The sequence below is a fragment of the Actinia tenebrosa genome, unplaced genomic scaffold (genome assembly GCF_029948245.1).
Source record: "Actinia tenebrosa isolate PJP-AT-01 unplaced genomic scaffold, QUT_ActTen_1.0 PGA_scaffold12__29_contigs__length_12842862, whole genome shotgun sequence".
NCBI classification, from domain to species: domain Eukaryota; kingdom Metazoa; phylum Cnidaria; class Anthozoa; order Actiniaria; family Actiniidae; genus Actinia; species Actinia tenebrosa.
In genome coordinates this window covers 4,646,975-4,658,459 of record NW_028292572.1, presented here as the reverse complement: position 1 = coordinate 4,658,459, position 11,485 = coordinate 4,646,975, and positions in this window count along the sequence as shown.

Here is an 11,485-nt window from a genome sequence, read left to right as displayed (position 1 = left end):
TTTCTCCAGTGCTAAGTCGTGTCTCTTCCTTTCGGCGGCCAAATCTCCGCTTTTGTCGCCTCTGACTAATCTATCCAAATATTGACCACCATAATTAGCTCCAGTGAATGCTAAAGCTGCAATGACTCCACCTACGACCACGCTAGCCATTTATACATTAGGCAGGTACTTTTCCTTCCGTAGGTAATCCTTTACCATGATAAGCCCGCCTACGGCAGCGGTCATCTTAGCAAAATTAGCGAAGCTCTTGCTTGGGTCTTCAGTAAAGTCTTCTTTGAGCACTTTCTTACCTACCCAACCAATACCAGCAACGATGGAAGTAATGATAGCTGCCTCTTCAACAGTTTTCAATAACGCGGTTGACATTATATTACAAAGCGAGAAGGTTATTCCGCTATTCCATTACGGGTATTTTGCTTCTAGGCTCCTGCGTCACATGCACGGGTTCTACCTTTGGCTTTGCTGCCTTCCATTGTAAGTAAAGGCTACCTGCTGCTATGATGACTCCTAACGCGCCAATGACGTAGCCCGGATTGATGGAGGATTCCTCTTCTTTCTCTTCCGCCTTTTCCTCTTTCTTTGCTTTGTTCTTCTTATTCATCTCAGCGAGCTTCTTTCCGGCAGCGACTCTGCCTGGAGATTTAGCCTTGGTAATCTTCTGCTCGGGTTCCTCCACCTTTGATTCAGCTTCACTCATTTATATCTAAGGACTTGAAGGACTTGATACGTAACTTAATAGGACCTGAGCAAGTACTTAAGGACGACTTGACTAAGTACTTGAGGCGACCTGGGTAATTCCTGAGGACGACTTGACTAAGTACTTGAGGCGACTTGATCAGGTACCTCAGCAAGTGCTGCCTTGAACACCTTTTCGACTTCTCTGTCCTTCTTGAAGTCCTTCCGAGTTGTTCCAAAGGAACCTAGTACCTCCTTCAAGTCAACGTGCTGAGCTACGTGCAAGGCCGCAGAGGCGACTGCCATGAACTTACCGCACTTCAAAGACAACCACCCGCAGGTTATCTTAAGTTCTTGGGATATGACATAGTCATCTCTTATGTCCTTCTGGAGTTGCTCCACGTCGTCGATAGGCAGCGCAAGTCCAAGGAGCTTGGTGGCAAGTCGGATAGCGGAGTCTGCTACGGCGTCCGTGGTCTTACTTGCAAGGGCAGCCTCATACCTCTTATGGAACTTTTTAACTTCCTCTTCTGACAACTTATTAACCTGCTCATGGGTAAGTTCCTTGCCTATCATTTCTTTGCACTTCCCCGAAGACACAAGGATGTTAAGTTGTTCCTTGAGGTTACTTTCATCTAGCTGTGTGGGGACTTCATCTAAGAGCTGCTCGATATCCATATACATTAGGAATCATAGATTCCAACCTCGTACGGAAACCTCAAAAAGAAGATCATCTTGGAATGTTGATGCGTTTTTAGGTGCCGCATGTATTCGTGTAACTGTTCCTTGGATATCTCACCGCCGTAGTCGCTTAAGATGGTTTCCAGGTCAGACTTACTGGGCGTGTAGAAGACGACAAGCGATCCTATGTTTTCCCTGAAGGGCTTAGAGACGCTGGTAAGCTGCTGCGAGAGCAACCAAACGCTGATATTGTCATGCCTACCGCTAAAGGCGAGCTTCACTAATTCGGAGGTGCGCCTTTTTACGTCGTCCCCACAGGCAATGTCATCCAGTATGAGGAGGGTTTGCGTACTCGCTCGTCGAGCCTCGCGAGACGAGAATTGTTTGTGCCAAAACTTAAGATGCCCAGATAACTCATTAGGGTCTAAGATATCTACGAAGAAGTCGTCATCTTTCACTCCTATGCCCGTCCAGGTGCGGTTATTCACGTAGGTGGGGCAGAGCAGCACTATGTAGTCAAATCGGTATCTAAAGGGTCCTAATAGCTGCTCTACTACGAATTGGGTCTTTCCGCAGCCGGTGGGTCCTACTATCAGAGCGTTACAAGGCATGTGATTCGGGTTCATTTATATCCCTTCTTTCGAAGGAAACTTGTTCCCTGACATACATGGAGCCCGTGGAAGCGCTTTAAGGAGGTACGACAGGTTGTTGGGGTCAAGCACTTCCACGTAGAAATCGTCGTCGTGCAGTCCTATGCCCTCCCAGGTGACGTTGTTCACGTAGGTGGGGCAGAAAAGGACGATGTTGTCGAATTTATGCCTAAAGGGTCCTAAAAGTGGTTCTATCACGAATTGGGTCTTGCCGCAGCCGGTTGGCCCTACGATGAGCGCATCGAAAGGCATATCGCATTGTATATATGGAAGAACGGATCAGTGAAATACGTAGGCTGCAATCAAAGCTCCTTGGGGGCCTTACAAGGGAAGAGCTGTTCGACGGAATGCATAGGCTGAATATGCAAATAAGGCTCTTAGGGGATCTCACGAAGGAAGAACTTATCGACGAAATAATATATGGAAGCAGTGCAAAAGGGGGTGGAATTCGTAAGGACGAAGAATGCGACGATCGAGGTGCTAGAGGAACGCGTGCATGAGCTCCAGGCCGAGATCGAGAACATGAAGGCCGAAAAGAGGTTAGCGGCGTTGATTACACTGGGCGGCTGGTTCAAAGACGGCGTCAAGGACTTCATTAAGTATCCCTTATAAGGCTTATTAAACATCTAGTTTTAATGGGGTGCAAACATTGCAAAAAGGAGTTCAGCTCCAAACAAGCGTTGGAATATCACGTTAAGAAGAAGGTGTGTCGCAAGGCGCGCGAAAGGCGTTGTAAGGAGTGTAATCATGTGTTTAGCAGCGTACAAATGTTGGATTACCACGTTGATAACCGTGTCTGCTTAACGAATGTATGCGAGCGCTGCGAGGAGGACAAAGACGAAGAGTGGCATCGTTTCCGGTGCCGCGGCAATTACGACCTCGAGGGCGTCGTTTGTTACGAGCACGGCGATATCGCAGCCCGATGTTGTCCACGCGACACCAAAAAAAGGTTAACGCAGCGTAAAAAGGAGATAGATATGCGGTTTGCGATGTTCGATCGCGTTGAAGGTGTGCGCTGGGAAGACAGGGATTATTGGGAGGCGGACTGCGAGTACTGCGGATGTCAAAGAAGCGACCAACATATTTGGCAGTGTTTGTATCCGCGGTGCGATCCGGTCACCTTTAAGGAGTACGTGAGCGCGTTCCATGATTGGAACGCTAACAACTCGAAAGATAAGATCGCCCGCAAGGGCTAGTGAGGAAGTCAGATCAGGGTTTGCGCAAAGAGTCTCAAATCCTGATCTTATTTTTATTTATTCTTAGTTAACTAGGTAAATAAGAATAAATAAGAATAAAGACCCTTTTGAAACGATCCCGCAGAGCCGAGAGGACACATATGCTACCTTCCTAGTCTTTCAATATATGGACTGTATCACGTGCGAACCCCCTGCCGACTGCATCGTTAAAAAAAGAGAGCCATCCTCGCCGAAGACCGAAGGCATGACTACACCTACTTTAGACGTGTCTATCCACAAAGAGGAGACGGGGCAACCCTCCTTTCGATGTCAAACTCCCACCGCCCGTTCTGCTTACCATGCGAGCGCAGATGGGTGAATTCCTCGCCCTGTATGACGTACCTGACCCTATCAGGCGCCCACAGGGAATACTCCACGCCGTCGTGCTTGAGGACCAGCCGCAAGCGGTTGATATCCTCAAAGACGACATAATTTTTTATTTCATACGCAATACCTTCTATTAGATCTCGCCAATGTATTTGCCTCACCATTATACCTATGGAATATCTTTAAATACGTTCCCAGAGTCTGCGCGCTTTTAAAGCGCTTACAGCACCACCTACATGGTAAACGCATTCCTCGTGCATACTCCGTGATGGCTCTGCAGATGACATCGTAGTCGTTACTGATCAACACTTTGTAACCATTCTGCTCATACCGCTGCAGCAGCAGGCGTTGATCCTCAGATAATGCCCCGTTGCCTTTAGGGGTCTTCAGCTCTAAGCAGAAACCGCGGTATCGCACGTGTGCATTCAAGATAAGAAGGTCGGGCTGACCGCGTTGATATCCTTTCTGTCAGCACTTTATGCGCTTTCCATCCGAGTCCTGCAGTTCGCCTAGACCAGGGGTTACGAGCATTTGGGGGTAAAACCTGCGGATGTAGTCCACTACCTTGTTATGCAGGTCGAATTCATTTTCGATTTTAAATACCAAATTGTTTGGACCGCCAAACCGCTTTTCTATTGCATATCGACCGTCCTTACGCAGCGCGGGTAGGACTTCCTCAAAGACCCAATCCTGAAATGCTTCTGCCTTTGGTAGCTTTGAGCTAAATATCAGCTGATACAACCCAGGTTGGGAAGTGAACACGGAATGTGGGTGTATAGTACAAGTGTCGCGATTCACGACCCCTTTTAACTCAGACAGCCTTTTCTTGTACTTATCCGAAACGTGAGTAATTAAAGCATCTCTAGCATTGGAATATTCCAACGCAGCTGCCACCTCCTTTCCCCTGAAGTACAGTTCCTTGCCTTGCACTATGCATTGCAGTTTGGTTTCGTTGTTTTGAAATACGCGAAGCATATTATACGTAAGGAATATTTTAATTTTTCGTTCACTTTGTTCACGAAACTAGTAGGCAACGCTCTTTAGCTGATTCATTTCCACGCTTAACTGCGCGTCAGACACCACGAAAACGTAGCAGTTTATTTTGTCGCCGTCGCCGGCATCGGTGTTCTTGGTGCGCTTGATCTCCAATGTTATGCCATCCTGCGTATTTACTAGACGTAAACCCTGACCGTGCATGCTTTCGTCGTTGGTGGTGCGCATATCGATCCATAACGCATATTTATCCTTAAAGAATTCCTCAGGGCTAATTTGGTCGCCAAACTTGCGCATGGCCTCTCTGTACACGTCTGCGGGCTTTATTCCCTGGGAGTAGACCTTGTTGGGTACTCCGTTGACATTTACCCCCACGTTAGTAATGTTGGGGTTGTGAAAGGCCTCGGAGTCGCGCTGACCAGCCTCGTAGGGCTTGGCAAACACCAGCATCAACCCCGTGAGACTTCTTCGGGGGAGGTTAATGCTTTGGTTGATAACCTCATCCGTCTTATCCAAGAAGCTAAATGTCTTATACATCACTACGTGGTCGTAAAGGAATGCCTTCCCTGCACTGTATTCCATACCGGCGCTACGGGCCAGCTCTTCGCTGTACACGGTCTCGTACTGCAGCTCTAAGTTGGTAATAGAGTATGGGGTTGTTGTGGTAAGTGCAGTGGTCAGCCCACCGATGATGTTATTAGCATCTGCTAAAGTTACTTCAAACTGTAGTTCGGATAACTGTCTTGGGTAATACACACCGTGATTCGTAATCACTTCAAAGTCCAGTGGTATGACATACTTGCTACCATAGGCGGTCTTTATTCGCTTTGCGTCTACCACTGCGGTTTCTCCGCTGCCGTCAGTAGGTTGCGTTTTCGTAGGTGTGCGGACCTTACGTAGAATGACACTACCAATTCCTTGTTCTATCCTTTGCGGGCGGTCAAAGGCTGTCAACCATAAGTCTTTGTACGTGGTATACAGATCGTACCTATTTAAGTCCAGCAAGGATTCCCCGGCGAACTTTACGCGCATCTTAGAAACAATGTTGCGACCCACGTTGTTAACGATAATCCTTTCATCTGTGGGGCTTGACTGTACCGCTAGGTCGAACCTTAAAGCCAAGGTACCGGGTACTAGGACTAGGTTATCCGTTAGGCGGGGTACGCCTACGTACAAGGTTTCTCCTGGCTTTGCGCTGGATGGCGTGAATGTGACCCGGTGAAAGATGCGTTCCGCTTTCAGCCCGCCAACCTGCTTAGGCAATACGTTGGGATTTAACTTTGAGCTTATCATATATAATGGAGGTAGACGAAACTACTGACTTCGATCCCACCACTGAGGAAGGCCAGGCTGACATTAACGACGGTGACGAAGAACCGCTGCTTCCCACCCAACAACCTGACGATTCCCTAAGGAATAGAATTGCAAAGGCCCTAAGACATCCCAAAGCACGCGAGTACGTATTTACGCGCGAGCACATAGAGCTAGAGGACTTAGGCACCGTAAACTCGGCCATGCAGCGGCTAAAAGATATGTATTCCAACTTTGACTCAGACGAAGTAAGGCTTACCGAGCGTGGCAGCAGAGTCCTTATAAGCGTCCAAGACCTGAGATTTCCTGACAAAAACCGCTGGACGAAACCGCAACCCCTTTTTGATGAAGATGGTGAAGTTAGGGGTGACGTCTCAAGATTAAAAGGCTTCCAGCGTGCCACTAGAAGCCTATTAGACCGGCTGGAGGCGTTAAACGAAAAGGCTGCGTTAGAAAGACGCGCTGAGGGGCTACGAGAAACGTTGGAAGAAAGGGAAGCAGATTACATGAGACAGAACCAACTGCTCGCCGATGCTCATAAGAGAGAACTTGACGACAAGAATCAGCTAATCGTACAGATGAGAGAACAAAGAGACAATGCCCTACGCGATAGGGACCAAGCCCAAAAGGCCTTCGAACTTGCCCTGCAAGACCTGGACATGAGCAAGGAAGAAGCCAAAAACTTGCATGTCACCATAGCCGGCTCTTTGGAGGAACGGCGGCAGTTGGTTGCCGAAATTAACACCAAGGAAGAGCAAATCCGGCAAATGAGCCAGGCCATCGCAGACTTGGAGGGGCAAATAGAGCGGCAGCGAGAAGTAGTTGCGGACCAAACTCGTACTGAAGAGGAAAGGGAGGCTGCTCAAAGGGAAACAGAAGATCTAGAGGTAAGCCTTGCGGAATTACAGACACAAAAGGAAAACCTGGAAAAGGAGTTGGGGCTTACCACCAAGGAAAAGGTAAAAAAGAGGTCTGGTGAAGTATGGTATTCCGCTGGCATTTGCGGTCGCTATTAGCACCGTAGTAGGCGTGATCTTGTCCGCGCTTAAGGCTACGGGCGCAGGCGTAAAGAAATTAGGCAGTGGATTAACGGACTTGGGAAAAAAGATGGCAGCCGGTCTTCCTCGGCTGCTGGCTTCGGTTTGTGGGGAATAACATTTGGATCTTGGTTGTCGCTATTGGAGTGGTACTCCTGAAGAAGATGAAGGGTTAATCTTATTCTTGTGTATTACTGGGGGCTTATCGTCGTCAGGCATCCGAGGCGTCCTCGACTGGGGATAAGTAAAGATAGTATTCGCGCCGCCTTGATATTGCGGAACTAGCGGCAGCACACTAGTAGTGTATGGGGTAGGGGATTTGTCACATTTGCGTATGAGGGTTACGTTTTTGTCACAAAAATTTAAAATAAAAGGAAGGGAAGTGACGTCATCAGACAGGAAGAGGGGAACTAGCCAGACAAGGAAACCAGACAGTGTTAGGTTACATGAAGTATTTTATTTTCGCAAAAATAACTAATACATTATTATTATTTAAAATAAACCAGGGTGGTAGCCTGGGTAGTTAACAAATGGTCTTTTGTCTTTAGGGTAAGGAGGTTTTCCGTTGGGGAAGAGAGGTACAGGCGGTGGTGCTATGAGTGGAAATTGAAACTTGGAGTTGGCAGGGGGTCCACTAGTCCATTCTTGATTGCGCGGGCGTTTGGTGGGGGGTTCGTGGAGTTGGTAGTGTTCAGGGGGAGGCTGCTCTTGCTCTTGTTCTTGTTCTTGCTCTTCTTCAGGAATGATTTCATCACACCAGGCAAAATACGAGCAGGAGATGTCAGGGTAGTTGACACAGCATGTGAAGAAGGCACGGTTGTCGTTGTTTTCAGAATGGCTGACATTGAGCTTTGCAAAGAGATTGTGAACCTCACACTTGGGGTGACACTTGGGACCAATGGTAAAAAGGAAAGGGTGGATGTGCAGGTAGTCTTCTTTTTTGATGTTGAGTTTGCATCCGAGAGAGGCTTGATCGTACACGTGATCCCTTTTAGCTTGGGCTCCTTTTCCTTTGGCGGACTTGAGAGCTTGGAAGATACCCTTGTAGTCAACCGTCACTCCGCATTTCCAATAGGCTTCCTTTTTTTGGGAGGTGAAGCTTTTACAAGGGACACCACAAAAACATGGCGGTGCTGTTTCTTGTAGTTGTAGTTGTTGAGTACTCATGATGCACACACGGAGTTGGTTTTCTTTACACGATGGTCTTGGAAGGCGAAGTGATTTGAGGATTTAGAGGTTCAACGTTTATGATAGTGTCGGTAAGTGGAGGGCGGTGCTTGAGACTTGTCTCTACCCAATCGCGATCGTAGAAGTGTTCGGAGGCGGAGTCACGAGCGTTGGAAATTTGATATCCACGGAAGTGAAGCCTTTCTTGCTTTTGTTTGAACGTCCACAACTCATGCCAATCATCATTGCTGTAGTGACATTTGTCAATCGCACATCGAAAGGTACACCACGTGGGGGAGAGTTGACGACAGACAAATACAACGGTGTCGGCACGTTTGCGCGCGTCGTCTAATGTAGCACAGTCTAGTGTCACGCCTTTTTTGGTGAAGTAGTAATGTGAAAAACGTTGACATTTACACATGGGCGCCTTGTAAAATGATTTGTACTGAAATTCATCGTTGTTAATGAGGGACTGTTCCATGATTAGCAACCGCAACAGTAGAGGTAATATTTAGACTTGGGTGTAGCTTGATTGAAGGTTGCTCTGGATGTGATACCGCATTGCCAAGCAAGACAGTTAAATTGAAAACACATCAACCACGTGGGGAAGAGATTCACGAGGATGGGTAAGCGTCCGGCGAGAATGCAGCAGAGGGCATTGAAAAGTTTGTTACGGTCTTTGCGTGGTTGTTGATGTTTGTTGGTTTCTTGGATGAATGTGAGGTAATCATTTCCCATTTCTGCATACCACCCGTCGTGAACACCTTTTCTAAAGTAGCCTAAAGGGTGAGGTGGTGGTTTTTTTCCAAAAGTACAATCGATACAATCCAGCAGGAAAAGAGTCATGAGGATTTGATGACGGCGGGTAAATTGGGTAGACGGTTGGAAAGGAAGGTGATCTAATTCGTAGTAACGTAAACGTTGGTAGATAAAATCCATTATACGTGTGTTGACTTCTTCTTGTACCATGGTTGAACTTGATCGATGTTAAGACGTCGAAGTAACTTTGAAAATGAAAGGCGCAGAAGTCCTGGGGGGAATATAAACTTGTCTTCTCTTTTGAATAAGCTACGACCCCAGTAAGAACCGTTGGCGGCTTGCATGGTCATCGTGATGAGGTCGCTGTAGTAATCTTTGTAATCGCTACGGATACCATATTGTTGACGTACTAGTAGATGGTTGTAAATGGCAGGGCTCATGACTTTAGGAGTGATGGGATGAGCACAGGCGAGATCCAAGCAATCGAGAAAGAAGTGAGCTAATAGAAGTCGTTGACGGCGGGTGTGCCAAAAGCTTGTACGAGAAAAGTCAATTTGCCCATACAACTCATGCTCTGCGGCACGGCGGTAAAGTTGGGACACGCTTCGAGTGTTCATCATGCAAGAGCAAAGAGAGTAATGTCTTAACCTATACAAAAAGACCTCCTATAGTAAATGCGGCAGCTCGTGACAAGCCTTTGAGTGTCTTCTTACTTAGTACAGGGCCCAATCGTTTGGCGCCACGTCCTACTATTCCAGGGAGGACTTTGTCTTTAGCAAACGTGACGGCGTGAGGGGCAACGCGTTTGAGTTCCTGTTTTCCCCACTTGATAGCGTGAGGTGTTGCACGTTTGAGTTCTTGTTTTCCCCAAGCGGTTAACTGGTCTTTGAAAGGTCCTCCACCACGTTGGCGGCGGTGGCGGCGGTGGCGGCGGTGGCGGCGACGGCTACGGCGAGGCATGATGATGTACTAACACATGTAAGCGTAGCGGCAGTTTTTATATTAAAATGTAGCGTAGCTGCACCCCATATCGCTTTTAGTGGGGGGGACTCTGTCGGAGTGATGAATGAGTAATTCGAGGGTACCATCCAATCCATGTGTTTCAACGAGCATTTCAAAGATAGGGACGTGGGTGGGGAATAAAGGAATCCAATATGATTCTTAAAGTGTCTCATGAGAAGGGACGTTAGATAGTCGTCGTACCCAGGGTTGAGCAGCACGATCTTAATAGCCTCCTTGTAAAAATTAATCATGTGTTGCACTTGGGTTCTGAGTTTAGAATCGCTGTGAATGTGATCACACAACCACTTGTGACATTTACATAAGGGATCTCTAGTGCCAGAAGCGTGAAGAATATCCAAGCTGGTTAGGAAGTGTAGGAGGTACGGAAATTGGGTTAGTTTGAAATAGTACGGTTCAAAAGACTTGACCACGTCTTTAGGGTGGAGTGTGTAATGATTGAGACGGGCTTCCATGGTTACGGCAAGGTTGTGATGATATCCATCTTGATAATGATATGGATCCATCTTAAATTCCATTATATTTTGTCTAAGCCTTTTTTGACTCTGTATCCGGCAGCAGCGCCAACGGCTCCTAGGGTTGCAGCTTTTGCGGCAGCTATGGCGGCAGGAATTAAGAAAAGAGGAAGGAATCCACCTTTTTGATTACCACCTCCTTTTTGATTACCACCAAGTTGTTTCTTTAGTTTTTGTAGTTTACGCACGCCTAGTTTTTGCAACGACTTGAGTTGTTTCCTGACAGCCTTGGTGGAGGGAATGCCACCCCCTCTTTGGGCACCATAACGTTTAACGGAATAGCGCGTGCGTCTGCCGCCTCCTGATTGGGCGCCATAACGTTTCATGGACTGACGTTGACGGGTAGTCCCGCCTACTTGTTTACGTGGCATGATTGGATTGGTCGTGAAAAAGTATGAAGGTAGGTGTTGGATCTAGGTTAGCTTTATACCTTTCGAGATGGGAGCAACTAAGGACAAGCAGTCGAGCAAAGTGCACAACGGGAAAAACGAGGAGGGGAAGTACGTGTTTGTGGAAGCCAAGGATGTGTTCATGGGGGATGGCAAGAAATGCGAAGACAAGGTAGAGGAACAGGATGTGTGTTTGTCACAATTGGATGATTTGATATGGCATTTGAGTCTGATGGAAGACCAGTTTGCCAACAAGGTGCAAGGACGGTTGGAGTGCTTCAATCATTCAGAAAGATTCATGTTGTTCCAACACTACAAAGATACCTTCCGACGTTTGTGTTCTTTCAAGACGAACCTGGTAGAATTTTCCACCCTGATGCAGCAAGCTTGTGTGGACAGAAGAGAACAACAGCAATTGCGTGACGAGATAACGTTGATTGACATGGAGGAGGGTACGGATGAAGTGGATGGTGCATGGGACGATTCAGCTCACGACTGTGTCAGGCCAAGTTTGTTATAAAAGGAAAGACAGGAAGGACATAGACATTAGTTTCACGATGGTCATTAACAAGATAAAAAAGAAGGTGGGGGGATTGAAAGGCGCCATGAAAAAGAAGATGGTTAATTATGTAGGCGGGAAAATTAACAAGAAGGTGGGAAAATTAATAGACAAGAAAGTTAAGAACTCCAAATTGCGCGGGTTGTTGAAGAATCAATTGAACGCGG